The sequence below is a fragment of the Poecile atricapillus genome, chromosome 3, assembly GCF_030490865.1.
Source record: "Poecile atricapillus isolate bPoeAtr1 chromosome 3, bPoeAtr1.hap1, whole genome shotgun sequence".
Taxonomy (NCBI): domain Eukaryota; kingdom Metazoa; phylum Chordata; class Aves; order Passeriformes; family Paridae; genus Poecile; species Poecile atricapillus.
This window is the reverse complement of record NC_081251.1, coordinates 58,655,454-58,670,612: the sequence shown is the minus strand read 5'-3', so window position 1 is coordinate 58,670,612 and position 15,159 is coordinate 58,655,454. Positions and strand designations below refer to the sequence as shown.

General features: G+C 39.9%; 1 long non-coding RNA gene across 1 annotated transcript; it reads right to left on the bottom strand.

The window, feature by feature from the left end:
- Positions 1 to 1,464: 1,464 nt before the first annotated feature.
- On the bottom strand, positions 1,465 to 12,304 carry LOC131577336 (uncharacterized). Its single transcript, XR_009277196.1, has 5 exons — positions 11,836 to 12,304; positions 7,911 to 8,055; positions 4,283 to 4,437; positions 3,703 to 3,838; positions 1,465 to 1,573 (listed from the first exon to the last, which is right to left on the bottom strand). It is a non-coding gene; the product is annotated as an uncharacterized LOC131577336 (long non-coding RNA).
- Positions 12,305 to 15,159: the final 2,855 nt, after the last annotated feature.

Sequence of the window (15,159 nt, the reverse complement as noted above, 5' to 3'; positions counted from 1 at the left end):
GCTAAGTGTAGCTAGGGGCTATCAGCACAGAGAAAATAGAATTTGTTCTTAGGAACAGGCATAATCACAACTTTGTTCCAATTAAAAGATATTTTTCCGTTGTTGTCTCTCCCTTCTTACCATTGCAATTGCCATGACCTAATGGGAATTCAAACTTGAGCTTATTCTCCAAAATTAAAACCATCCACTTTGTAAATTACAAAATCACACACCTCCCATCTGCTTGTGGCAGAATTTGCTCTGAAGAATTTTGCAAGAAGAAGTATGTGGGCCCTCTGTTGCATCTGATGAAAGGAAGGCTCATTATTAAAGGCTTCTCATGGCAGCTCTGCCCTGGTGAGCATGAACAAGACTGACTCTAGGCAGTAACAGATGACAGCCAAAAGACATCACACTGCTGAACTTTAATTTGACAATGTAACTTTATTCCAGATATGCACATCACATATTAGTGTCACCTGTAACTAGTGGGTAACTAGAGGTGGGTCCTAAACCACAAATTAAACCCTTTCCTGGGTTTTAATTAATTTAATTTAATCCTTTCTGGTTGAGCAGACAACCAGAGACCATCCCTAACAGGCACTTAATTTAGGTGCTCACCCTCTCTGGGTGCAAGCTGACAGCATCTGGTAAAGAATATTGGAATACATGAACGGTTTGTTCCATTAGGGAGCTCATTTACTGCTCATTAAGCAGGCAAAATCTTCAAACAGAAACAAATTTGGAAAAGGTTAGATACACAAAACCCTTCATTCTTCCAAGCAGATTCAAAGTAAAATAAAGCTATATGCACACCTGCCAATATTGTGACGGGGAGGAAAAGCACCATATTTTAATGTGCATAATTTTAATTAAGCACTGATCTTGTGGTGAAAGAAGTACTCATCAGACTTCAAGGCAGTGATTCAAATTCACATGGAAGCTATGCACAGCCTTTACACACCTTCAGGTAGTACCTACACAGGCAGTTTAGCGGCCCTTGTTCTCATTCTTGGGTCCTGATCCAGCATCATCTGCTCTGCATAAATGTCATAACATTGCTGGACAGCAAGAGCTGCAAACTTGTAAAGGAACATCAAAGCTTAGCCTAGTTATTTTTATTGTTTCTGTTTGTAGATTTCCATTGCCACTTTGCTGCATACACTTTAAAATAGGTTTTGCTCTTGGTTCCAGCAGAATAGTTCAGGTTAAAAATTATTTCTTTAATTTCTTTCATTATTTCTTTCTTTAAATTCTTTAAATTTAACAATTTAAACCAATATTGTTTTACAATATTGCATACTGTTTAGCTCAGGGGGGCCTGGTGCCAGCTAGTGTATTACATTTATTAAAATCCTTTGCTATCAAAACCCTTCGTTATTAAAAAAACTGACATGAACTTTCACAGACTGTTCAACCCCCCTATTTTGTATATGTGTTAGGCAAAGGGAAACATTATTCAGCTGTAAATAAACAAGGACAAAATTAAGGTTGCATGGAATATTTTATTTCTGGAATCCATTCATTCTGAGTTTTTGGCACTGCAGAATTGAAAATGCACTCTAGAATAGGTGTTGTGTACAGTTGTTTTGGTCTGAAAAACAAAGCAACATTCTTTCACTAATGTTACATTGTTCTGATCTCTCAATTAAAGAGAATAACTAGAACCACAAAATCCACAAAACCATCTCCTGTCCCTTCTCTTATTTTCTCCTTTCTCAGGCTGATGCCTCCTCTCACATGTCTTCCCATTTTGTCTTTCAGAGCTGATGTTAGTGTTTACTGCTTAGCCTTCTGACTGAAGTTCATCTTCTCATAGACACTACAGTGGAACTTTTTTCTTCACTTTTCCAGTCCCTCCCTCAGGAAACACCTGCTTTGGCTATATGGCCCACCAGCCCCATTTCTTCTATTCAAGGCTGGTAAAATAACCTCTGGCTTACCCTTAACTCCCTTCCTCATTTGTTGCCCTAATCTCTTTGTCCAGCTGATCCAGACTACTAAATCCTGGTTGTTTTTACCCAGCAGAGTAACCCAAACACTGTTTTCACTGCCCCATAGGCCCCCACTCCCTGTATTCTGTGGTCTTCCTACAGCCAGATCCCTTGTCCTAGTCTCTTGTTTTGGTCACTGGATCAAGGTCTCCTTTGTTATTCTTTTTAATTTCATAATTTTATATTATAATTCTATCAAGCATTGAAATGAAGAGAAAGAGCCCCTGATATTTTTAATGATGTCCAGGGCCAGTGTAGCCAGCAGCAGTTTGAGAACTTCGGTTACAGGAGACATCTGCTGAGCCTGAACTGTCCCAGCCTGGGCACACAGAGATAAACTATAGGGAATAAGGCTGAAAACACCCAGCAAGCATGAGCATATTGGAATTATGTGTTCTTTAAGCAGCTTACAGCTTTGCCAGATTTGGTCTGATTTCACTGAGATAAGAGCTGTCCTTTAGCCAATAGCCACTTCTCTTCCAAGTGTCAAGCCTCCACTCAGAAAACACAGATGCACTCAGGCAAGAAATGAGAGCCAAACAGGACTTGAAAATACCTTTGGCTGCCCACACAGTATATGTGAAAAAATCCATTAGTCTCCACATTTTCTACATTAATACAAAGCGTACACTGACTCTCCCCACACTAATGAGATCATGAAATCATGACCTGCGGATCAAAGATCACACAACTACATTTAGAGTTCCACAAGGAGCAGATTATCTTCACTGTGCAAAACAATTTCTCTAGTCTTATTAAAAGAAACCCCAAACCTGGGGAACTTCTTTTGATTAATTTCCACATGAAGCACTTCAGCACACCAGTACAAGAAGTCAGATTTCAACTCAGACAGTTATAGTTTGGTTACATTATAATCATCTGAAAATAAAGTCTGTAATGGGAAGTGTCAGACAACTTTAATAGGTGGGGCTGATAGAGCCACCTTATCAGAGGGAAACACACGACACATGCAGGGAGATCAGCCATAAAATAACCTCCTTCTTGTTATTGCCCTGCAGGTCCAGTAGCTCTCACACTTCAAGCCACTTGAATTTTGGCAGCCCAGTGACTAACAGCCAGAAGCACAATTCCAAGCTGATGATAAAACACGGACCTCTCAAAACAACTCATAACGGCTTTTCCAGCTTGTAATTTTCAATGGGTGAAATTAGCAGGAGTTGTGCACTTGCTGCTACACTATATGTTCTAAGTTATCAGTACTTTCTGGAAATTTCTCCAAATGTACACCTGTAGCTGATAGTTTCCGATACAGTCGATAGCCCCACTGAATACAGACAAGAGTTATTATGCAGTACTAAGGGTAAGGTTATCTCACAGGTACCTCCCCAGCCCTGTGCACAATGTAAAACACTGTTTTGGTGCCAATGGGTATTTCTGCATTTCTGCAACATGGAACTTCACAGGGAGCTGTACACAATGTATTTTCTTTGGAGTACAGTAGATAAGCTGTCATTTCTGCTTTGGGAAAAGGGCATCCCACATCTTACTGATTATTGCTCCAAAAGCCAATTCTCCCAAAAGCAGGCTGAGACAGAGTCCTGCTCTCATAGTCTAGAACACAAAAATGCACAACAGGTATAACACAGAAAAACCTACATTGACTTACTGTACATGTAAATAGAGACATGCAATTAAGTCACAACAGATATAAATCAAAACAGGAACAAACCAAAAAAATTATTAATTACCTACTTTGACAGATTCATACCTGCAGTCTTCTCATTCTAAAGCAAAAAGCCAGGAGAGAGAATATTCAAATTTCTTGTCCATTTGGGTGGCTTCTTTGCACATGTTCCTGAATTTTCAGCTATGATGAGATCCGCTCATTGGCAGTCACCAAGAGGCTGATATGACCATGAAATGAGGAAACACAGGGAATGAAAAATAAGGTACTAGCACCACCGTTTGCTGAGGGCTGGGAAAACTAGCAAAAACTTTCAGAGCCCATGTAGACCTATTTCTCTAATGCTAGATGCTTTTAACTCACTTACCATTGCTGCTATTGGAGATGCTTGATCAAAACATGCTTTCAGCATTAATTACTTGCCAGGAAAATCTTAATGAAATCCAGATGATAATTTTTGTTCCCAGCACTATAAATCTTTATATGTAGAAACAGTTTCAAACAAGGGGTTATTTTGGCAATTTGAGTTAAACAAAAATATAATTGAGAGCTAACTATACATTGAAAGGGAGCATAAAGTGGCTGGCAGAGGTGGACTGAGACAGTTTAGCACAATTTCTTTCCCCCTTGAAAACACATATTTTATTGTTTCTCCTTTTCATACCAACACTAAGAAATATGGGGTTTCTGCAAAGTGACCCTGGAAACGATGAGCTCTCCTTGGCCAGCCCGTCCCCACTGTCACATGGTGTTTCCATTTCTGAAGCCTCATGTTTCCTGAAGCAATTTAAGTTCGCTTCTAAGAAAGACTCCGAAGGTCTGTGAAGCAGAAAAGTAACACAAATCTTAAAAAAGGAGCACAGTTTGATTTTAAAATATACTGGTTAAGAAATAGATTTCAACACCTACATTGCAAAGTGTAAATAAGATTCAGATAGACTTTTAAAACCTCATTTTCTTCTGGCTTCTCTGCTGTCTGCTAGTTTCATTTTGCTCCTCTTGAGTAACAGGTGTTGATGATACAAATGGCAATGATCAAATCAATTCATAAAAATGGATGTACTACACTTTCTACAGTTTCAAGGAAAAACTGCTTTGGAAGAGAAATCCTTTAATGTGCAACAAAAATACATCTACATTTACTATTTCTTATACATTTAATAGAAACATTTCTATTGCACTTACATGTTGATAAACATTTCTATTATCAAGATATTACTGTTGGGCCAAATGACCTAATACATGTCCCTTTTACAAAGTTCTTAAAGTAATATGTTTAATTCCTTACTGTGCTTTGTTCCTCCTTTTGGGGAAAAAAAATAGATTTAGTTCTGTGAAAAACAAAGAGCAAGAAATAGCAATTCCATTTAATCAAGATGGTATCTAATATCTGCTCAAAGCAAGGTAAATTCAGCAGGGAATGAAGAAGAGTAGCTGAAGTGTACCTTCCTCTATTTTTAACACTTTCTTGAGAACTATTTAGACTAGGCTCACCACTCCAAGATTATGACTGAAAATCTATAGTTTAGTGCAACAGCCATCATCACTCTTAAGCATTCTTGCTCAGAAGGAAATCAGAAATCAGGCTAATCTTTCTGTGCAGTTGCTGGTTTTCCTTCCTCACTTCAGGATTTTTTGGAAAGGCTGTGTGTTCCTGAGCCTCTAGGATTGGTGAGGGAGATACCCTTGCAATTGGAAAGATGTGTTGGTCGGAGGAAGTAACTTCTAGAGGGATCATGGAGAATGAGCCCTCCCTTCACAGCCACTTGGGGTGAGTCCTCGTGGGACAGGAATCACGGTGCCAACATTCAACTTCTGTCCCCATATCCTTCTGGTGACACTAAGGAAGAAGATGGGAAAGAAAGAATGATGGCACAAACCCCCAGAGGTCTGTCAGACTGTGGAAAGCCGGGAGAGGGCAAGCTGACAGACATCCTCCAGGCACACTGAAAGAAAGAGATTGATGTTATAGCTAAAACTAGCTGGGCATCAGGCTCCAAAATACTGCCACCTTGATTTATTTCAAACCACTTTAGAGAAGCCAGTGTCTCCTAAGATGTGCCACGTGCTTCTCAGTGCCAACAAACGTCCACTGCTAACACGTGCGTACGTGCTCCTCTGTGCACTCACTGCACAGTGGTACTGTGTAAACTGGGGGAAAATACCCTCGTGCTTGTATGGCAGCCTGTGGGCATCAACTTCTTCTCTACCGTAATGCTGACACTAGTGATGATTCTGCTCAAATAAGCACATAAACCAGAAATAGTTCTGCTCGTCTCCAGCTTAATGAGGGAACAGAAATACACAGTAACACAAGGATAAAATCAGGATTTAACAAACAACAATAAATTTGTGTTTTCTAGCTTCTGAAACTGGCACCATCTGAGCAACAGAAGAATTAGCAGCCATTTTCAGTAATCACTTCTTTACTGGAATCATATAAGCAGATATATTCAGCATTATGATTGAGGATTTCTGTGCAGTACTTTTACATAATATTTATGTAGTTTATTCTGTAACAAGCTATTCCCATTTCTATTAAGAAATCATTATATCCTACATTCAAGTCAGAGTAAATCTTAATTCTTAAAATTCTTAAAATTTAAGCTTCCTTTTTTTGAAAGGTAGAACACAGATGTAAAAAAACCATCACCCTTATGAAAGAAGTGACTGCAGATAACAGACGACAGAACTGAGGCAAGTGAGAGGACAAAAGAGCTAAGTGGCTAAGACACCTGCAGCTTAGCAGGGAGAGCAGCTTCCCTCTTCCAAATAAAAAATGTACATGTCTGGTACTTTCGAAAAGAAAAAGGGATGTTAAAATAATAAGTACATAATTTACCTATTAAGACAGAACATCTAATTTGCATGATAGTTTTACTGTCAGATGTGAGTTCCTGAAATTTCTACAAAACCAAAAGTTACCTGCACTTTGAAATGCTATTTGTTCCCTGGCATGAGGAATGCTGCAACACTCAAAATACTTGCTCTGGGCAGACATGGCAGAGAGAGATTTAGATCAGTGTGGTGATGCAACTATTCAGGCCAGCTCCAAAGTTAAGCATGTGTCCAGCCAATGGTCTTCCAGGCAACCACATTTAGAGGATGACATCTTTTTTAATTCTTTTTTTTAGAAGGGATGTAAACAAGACTGCAATAAATTAATCAACTCCTAACCAAGAACATAAGGGAATTTCTTTGTAGTAACTGATAAACTTTTCCTGTGCAAACTTCTTCACATAGGAAAGTTACTCTACAAGTTTCCAGTCCTGGCCCTTTCCTTCGGTGAGCCATGAGAGAGCAGCAGTCAGCTCCACTGCCAGGTCTCACAGCCAGGTTTGCCAGGCCAGCACTCTATAGATAGAGTAAAGCCTGCTTAAAATCTTTTCATAGTCAGATAATTTGAAAATAGATAAACAACAGTTAAGGTTTTGTTCTACAATCTAAAATGTGAATCTCTACACAAAATAATTGTCTGTCTTAGGAATAGTGGCTGTATTCCTCTTTTCCACCCCTGCCAGTTTTATTCAGCCAGAACTGTTAAGAAGAGTTGTTTGACTAAAATAAAAGTAAACAACATTTTAAAGGACTTAAAATGTATCATTTCATTTAAACCCAGTTTGTGTTGTCAAGATACCCAAATAAGCCCCAATGAACAAGGAGTATAATTAGGAAAGTCGATAATGTTATTTCCACCATGAAACTTCTTTAAAGGTTTTGTAATTGATGCAGAACAGATGCATCTATGAAAATAGTGTACTTTTCTTTCAAAACAACAAATTAACTTCTGACTGCCCAGGTCACTCGGTTTGTGTACTGACAGACAGGGTTTTCAGTAGTTGACCTTTATCAGATTGGCTGACTGACAGCAATTTGGTCGGTCATTCTGTTAAAGGCAAATGTGTATTTCTTGGCCCCAGAAAAAAATGTTAATTGGTTAATAGAATATCAAGCCCTCTTTCAGTTCTGTACTCTTTTGTTGTTGTATTGTTGTTTGTCTCAAGCCTCTTTATCTTGCTATTTAGCTAAATCACTATCAATAAAATGAAAGAAAATTTGAATCAATAATTGTGTTGAGAAAATTTGTACTATTTAAAGGCTATAAAAAGAATGAGTAGCTTCCAATGGGGACTTAAGCTTTCAGGGTACTCAAAGAAAATTTCTACTCCATTAATAACTGGGCTGTTCTTCTAAACGGCCACATTTTCTTAGCATAAGGAACAAGATTCCACAATAGGACTCTTCTTAGTGATACCAAACACAGTATAATGTTCTTAATGGGTTAAACTCACCTGGCCCTAACAGGGCAAATTCTGGTCCTTTTGGGCTTGGATGTGTTCAGCTCTTCAGGATGTTGCTATTCAGAAGCTCTTGCATGGAGCGGGCAGCAGCAGCTGGCTAACGATGCTGGATTTGCTTCTTTGCATCTGACATGACCTAAAGCAAATCACATCAGGAAAGGCAGCTGTTTGATATGTCATGTGCAAGGTGTTGATTCTTCTGTTCTGTGATAGCAACCAACTGATTGAATTAGTTTGTCAACTTTTTGAAGCCCTGACAGAGCATCCTGGTGAGTACTGACACAAGACTGCTCAGCAGCAGGCTCCGAGTCTCGCTGCATGAGAGCAGCAGCACTGGTGGCATTTTGTGTCCCAACTCTTTAGGCTATTCCATGTTTACACAAAATCTTCCCATCAGTTTTTCCAAATTTATATTCTGTCACTGACAATTTCTGCCTGCTTCACAAATAAAAGCACTATGCTGACTTTAACCTGTTATCTGGGGCCTTTTATTTGCAAATTGCCACAAATGTGTGCATCATCTCTGAAAACATATCAGGCAAGAGTTCTCAGGCTTTTTCATATAAAGCCAACTTCTAAATTATATTATGCACTGGCATTCACCTTTCTTCATCATTTCTTACCTTAGTAGTATGTTTCCCTGCTTTGCCATAACACTTCACACTAGCGTAGCCAATAAAATACATCTGCAGTAAGTACCCATTTTAGTTTCCTGCTAGTATTTAGCAACAGACTAAAACATACAAGTACACATATAATGTAATGTGTCAAAAAAACTGCTCTTGAAAACTTAAGGCATTTTTTATACCATCTAATTTGGACTACATAGGCTTCTGAGCAGAGGAAAGGACACTTAGAAGCAGTTAAATAAGAAATTCCACAGAAAGCAAAGTATTCATCTTTTCATAGAATATAATTTCCTTAAATTTTAAATTTTCAGCCTTTTTTATTGCTCTTTAAAAGGCTACAGTGTTACTCTGTTATGGATAAGGCTTTAAAAACAAATATAAATACTTAACTATAGCTTCTAACTCCAAAGCTGAGGATAGAAACAGGATGGCAAAATACTGCTATAGCTATTTATGTTGTTGAAAATATTACCAACCTTGGATAGATCTCTGATACATAATTATGTGCTTCTGGATGGGAAAAAAAAAAACCTGAAATCCATCTATTCCTGTCCCTTCCTTGTGACAGGAGTGATCGGATTCTCTCCAGACTCGTGCACATATGATTGTCCCACAGATAGTCCTGTCAAACCTTGATCACAGGTACTGCCACGAGTTTGTCAGATTTTCCCAGCCTTATTTACCTTATTTCAGCAAATAAGCCCCTCCTTTTTTGCCTGTGTGTTCCTGACCTACCCATGTGCTCTTTACCAATCTTTTTTTGCAAGCTGTTACCATTGCTCTACTACTAGAGAAACAAGAATTGACACTTACTAAATGAATTGCCTTCAGTGCAGGGATGAAGCACTACAAGGCACCATAATACCCGGAAAAGGTGTCATTTGTTTCAAGCAGGCATTTTAGCTGGATTTCAAGAATAATCAAACAACATGTAATTGACCTTACTTGTGAACTGCCTATAACTGAGGCAATGGCAAATATCAATATGGCAAACATCACTTTATCTTATTTGATGAAGGCACACCACAGACTCATGACTGGGAGTTGCTACATACTAAAAGACAAACACTGTCAGGTGTCTGGATGTGTATAAGGAATACACATTATACCTACATGAAGACTTGAGTAATTTGGGTGAATCTTCTACACGAGAAGCTCTTTACCAGTTTGCAATTTGGTCCCATTCCCTCACTGCACACCTCTGTGACACCAGCATCCTGATCCCTCAGACCAATCATTTCCACCCCCTCACAGCACTTGGCTCCTGCTGGCTGATACTTTGGGGCTTTTACAACTCTTGCTTTTTTTTATAGACATATTTTGGTGTGAAATATGTATCCTCTTCTTTAAATTGAAGCTGAAAGTTTTGCAATATTTTTTAGATCTCCTGCTTATCATGTGGAACTAAAACCACCATGCCCATCTGAAAAATTATGGTGAGCTTCCAGGAGAGGCAAATATATTCTGTGGTAATTAGAAGATCTGGGATTCTGATATTTTGACTACTCTTAATTATAATTTCAATGTCCCCTGGTGTAAGTTATAATAGATTGCTCCAGAAAGGACCACCCCACACATGGGAGTTTCCTCTTTCCTGTCACTTCCTGGTTTTATTTGTAATTTCTCTGAGCCTACTAATGCCAAAAACACCCTATATTTATGATCATTTAGAAATATTTGTGGCAATGACATTCATATGTTTCACAAGGGAGTGTGAAAGCAGTCTTAAAACCATTTAATGTGATTCCTGCATGATTCCAACCCACTTTCTATATGGTCTATAAAACAGCCTGAAGTTTAAGTGATGGTATTCAAGCTGCAACTGAGCTGAAATGCTTTTTCCTTTAGCAACTGTTAAATTGGAGGGTTTAGTGTACTGCAGGAAGATTCATATTTTGTCAGGAAATGCAGCTGAGAAATGAGCCCAGGAAAAGCAGGGAAGTACCAGGTCCAGCTGCAACACAGATGTGCAGCTCGGCACCAGGACAGAATGAGAGGATACAGTGATCCTTCTGCCTTGTACTTTACTGCATTTTTCAGCAAGTTACTTCACTTCATTGTGGGACTGCTGAGATGTCCCATCTCCTGCTGCCATGAAATGCTGAGAACATTTTGTACAGTTGATTCCATCCTACATTACCTTGCTTCCTCCCACTCTTCCTGCTTCATTTGTAGATGCAAATACTGATTTCTCATGCTTCTCCTGGGTTTCCCATTACTGCACCCAACAGAGTCGACCTTTTGCCCTTGGCTTCTCCCCTGTACTTCATCCTGGTCTATGAGCAGGAAGTTCTGAAATGCTCCCATCCTCACCACCACCTCCTCCTTGCTTCCCAATCATCAGCTCTCCCAAACACTAGTTCACAAATCCCTACTCAGCTACTCACACCTCTCCCTTTCTTTTTTTATCTTACAGCACACCTTTACTATATGTCTCCCACTGAACTTCCCTTCCCTTCCCTTCCCTTCCCTTCCCTTCCCTTCCCTTCCCTTCCCTTCCCTTCCCTTCCCTTCCCTTCCCTTCCCTTCCCTTCCCTTCCCTTCCCTTCCCTTCCCTTCCCTTCCCTTCCCTTCCCTTCCCTTCCCTTCCCTTCCCTTCCCTTCCCTTCCCTTCCCTTCCCTTCCCTTCCCTTCCCTTCCCTTCCCTTCCCTTCCCTTCCCTTCCCTTCCCACCATAACTAGCTCCTTCCTGAGTCTGTTCCTTTTCCTTGGGCTTGGAGATGGAGCCCTCCTTCCACTCCTGTTTATTTTTAATGAAAATATCACTGGGAGAAGTAAGGTGTGTCAACCTTTGCTCTGGTCCAGAGGAAAGGAACACTGGTTACAAAGAAATTTAGTTTTGACTCTGGCCTGAATTGCTTCAAATTGCCACATTTTTTGTTTATAGATATAGGCAAATTATAGGTTTTCCATTAGTCTGGTTCTTAGGAAGGACTGAATCATTTTGGCTTGAATTTTCAAATAAATAAACAAATTCTGCCATCTGGCAAGGAAGACTCCCCTCCTCCTGTAAATAAAAGCAAAGCATCACATTGCATTACAGGCAATGATACTACTTCTACAGATACATGTAAGACTGAACTTCCAAACCAGTCAAGAATTTCTTAGGAAAACCACAGAGAGAACATTTTTTGAGAAATACAACCTCTTCTTTGACTAGGCCAGGAAGTCAGTATAAAGAATACCATAAAGTATTTGAACACTCACTACTTAGGAATAAAAGCGCTGTTGTGAAAAACTGTGGCATTGTCATTTGCAGAGCTTCATGAGACTGAAAGGAAGCTTACCTATGTTGATTCAAAAACCAGCTGGCAGCAGCCTTCAGACACTTAGCCAGTCTTTCCTCCTGTTCCAGCTTCCTTTTTCCCTCTACATCACCGGCAGATTTCCAAGGGCAACTAGCTCCTCTTGTTTCTATCCTGAAGTTCACCCACAAGTCAGGAAAAGTTTATAAAGCCTTGCAGTTAAGATTTATCACCAGAGGATTAGTCTGTGCAGCTCTGAACCCATGACATTATTTTCTGCTTAGGTCATTAGTCTAAATCCCTGTCTGTTTACTGGTTGCTTTTTCAAATATTTATTCTTTTTGATTCCTACACTCTCCATGGCCTCCTGTCTCGAACTGTTGAAATTAATAGTTCCTAATAGTAAATACAGAAAAATGTCTTCAGGCAAATTTTTAGCCACTTGAATCAATCCATTTTAACTCCATGACTCTGTGAGATGAGTCTCAGATACCCTCTGTTCCCACCTCCTTCCGCAAACCCTCAAGCAGCTAAATGTCATCAGTACACTCGGAGATCCGGATCCCTACGTGTTATATGAGCCACACTACTTCTCCATTCCTTCTGGACACACCCCACTTCTGCCGCCTGTACTCTGTTCCACTGCTCCAAATCCATCTTTTCAAAGGCAGCCAGGACTACATAGTGGTGTCATATGCTGTAGTAATACCATGGAAATATTATATGTCTCTAATACCAAATTATATCAAAAATATTAAACATCAATGTAATAATCTCAGCACTAGCCTAGCACTTTTCTGCACAGCCTGATTTGGACTGATCTATAAGGAAAGCTCTTAGGGACTTTTACTCCATAATCTGCAGGATTCCATCCATCTACACTGATAGTTATAGTACTTCTGCTATAAAAATCATTGCAGTCTGCTTCACAAGAATCTGCACCTGTCCTGGCTCGTCTGCTGCCATCATTTTAGCCTCATGTTGTTTCTCCTTCCCGCAGCTCCACAGATCCCACAGTACATATCTGTCCCCTTGTGGCCGTATGCCTTACACAGCCTTGCTACTTGGTAGGATACTTCAGGCTGACCAAAACCTTTCAGCTTTTTCTCCCACCCACACAAGCACGACTGTCCCTGCCCCAGCAGCTCCAGAAAACTGCTTAAAAGGGGTAGGAAGCGTCTAAAAGGCACTGCAGGCTTACACGAGGGATTCAACTGTATCTCGATGTCAGCCGAGTGCCGCACGCCCTGGTCCCACCAGGTCCCACCACACTCTGGCTAGAGATAAAGTGCAGGAGGATGCTGACAGGTCTGAGGGACGGAAAGCGGCAGCAGAGCAAAAGTGTGGACAGATTTCTCCAGCAAACTTACACAACTCGGTTGACGCTGGGGCTTTGTGCATAAACGGAGGCACAGATGTGAAACTTTGCTGGATGAAGAACCGGGCTGACCACAGATACTTTGCTGCAGGCAAGTGATCTGTGAAAGATCCAGGTGAGAAAGATACTGTGAACGACAACAAATCCAATGCAGCGTGAAGAGGCCAAGAAAAAAATGTCTTCACATAAAGGTCTGGGACTTGTTGCCAGTCGTGTTTTTCAGCTAATCCTCTGGGACGCCTGTTGGTCTCTGACCTCCTCTAAGGGCAAGAAGTCAGCCAGAGTGGCTGACCATATCAATTCATACTGGTTCTTTATAACTCATACTGAACATTTTTACATCGTTAATGCAGTATGAAGGGTACACAGAGGAAACACTTTGAAATACTCAGTGAAATAGTGCTAGAAATACTGTTCCTTACTTCACGCCAGCTGAGGCCCAAGCCATCAACCAAAGAAGAGTTTTCAGGCTGTGGACACTCCCTGTTGGGACCAGAGGTGCCTCTTGAGTGTGCCCAGATTTCCATCCCCGTGTGCAAGGCTCCCCTAATGCCCTGCCATAGCCCCCAGAGCTGCCGCAGCCGCGCTCTTCCTCTCGGTACAAAACCATCAGCAGCGGGGGAAAGGGCTGAGTCAGCTCTGCAGGCATGTGGCTGCCAGCCCTGGGGAAGGTCTTCCAGCATTCCACGGGTACCATCGCGTGTTTGTTTTGTAATCAGAGCTCCCAGCGTTTTGTGGGCAAGATTTTATTTTTTTTTCAGATTAAATTGCATCCACTGGCCTATTTAAAAACAGTATTATTAGAAAATTGAATGTTTTGTTTATAACCAAGCTCATCCTCCCCAGCCAACATACTAACACTAACTGACTAATTTCCTTAAAAAAAAAAAAAAAAAAAAAAAGCCCAAATCATTCCATGAAAGCACCGATTTATAACAAAAATTATAAAAGGTAAACAAAACCTGGGGCCAAAATCTATCCAGCTCCCAGTTTGGTGATGCTTCCTGCCCTCCAGTCCCATTCCCAGCATTACCAGAAGCCATCTGATACTTGGTCTCTCTACCTGGGACCTGTTTGGAGCCCACTGGCTCAATACTTCACAATCTTGTGTTTTTTCTCCTGCTTATCCAAAGTTTAAGTAGTCACAGGGGAAAAAATGAAATAACATAACTGTTTTATTTGTTGTCCTCTGAAAATAAGTGTTCTTCATTGTCTCAAGGGTCATTTGCTGACATTAAAACTGACAGAAAAGTAAACTTTTTTGTTCAAACACATTTTTGTGTTTTGTAGATTTTTCTTTTCTGACTCAGTTACTCCTCACTAATTATGAGTGCAATCTAATAAACTCATCCTCCTTCCAGATAAAAAGAAGTGTTGCCATAGAGGATTTTTACTTGTTTTGACCAAAAAAAAAAAAAAAAAAAAATCTGAAGTCTTCCATTTGAAAAGGATTATCTTTGAACATGCTTTCCAGTTTCTATTCTGGCAAGCTATCATTTTTTAGTTTCCACATAGTTAACTAATTTTGTTTTGCATGCTTCAGTGATATCAGAAATCCCTTTTCTCTGATCTCCTAGAGAGTTTCACTTCATTTTGTTTCATTCCTTGCCCTTTTTCAATTAGATGGTCAAGAGAAAAAAATCAGAATCTGTACTCTTGGAAAATACTTCTGTTTCACATGAAAAATTTGGGAGAATACATTACTTTTTCTCACTAAATGTACCTGATTCCTCATCTGCTATTTTTTTAAATTAAAATATATTATGACCTGGGTTATTCATATTTCCCCTCTCCTGCACCATCATAATGTGCAAAATAATCCAGTAACAGAACAGCTGTAGGAAATTGTGGATGATGGACATCCACAGAAAATGTGAAAAAGCAAGAAAACTGCTTTATACAATAATAAACTACAGAGCAACAGAAGTCAAAGAGTAATTTAATGTGATCTGTCTCAATGCATCTTAGTTCTAATTTAGTAAAGTACA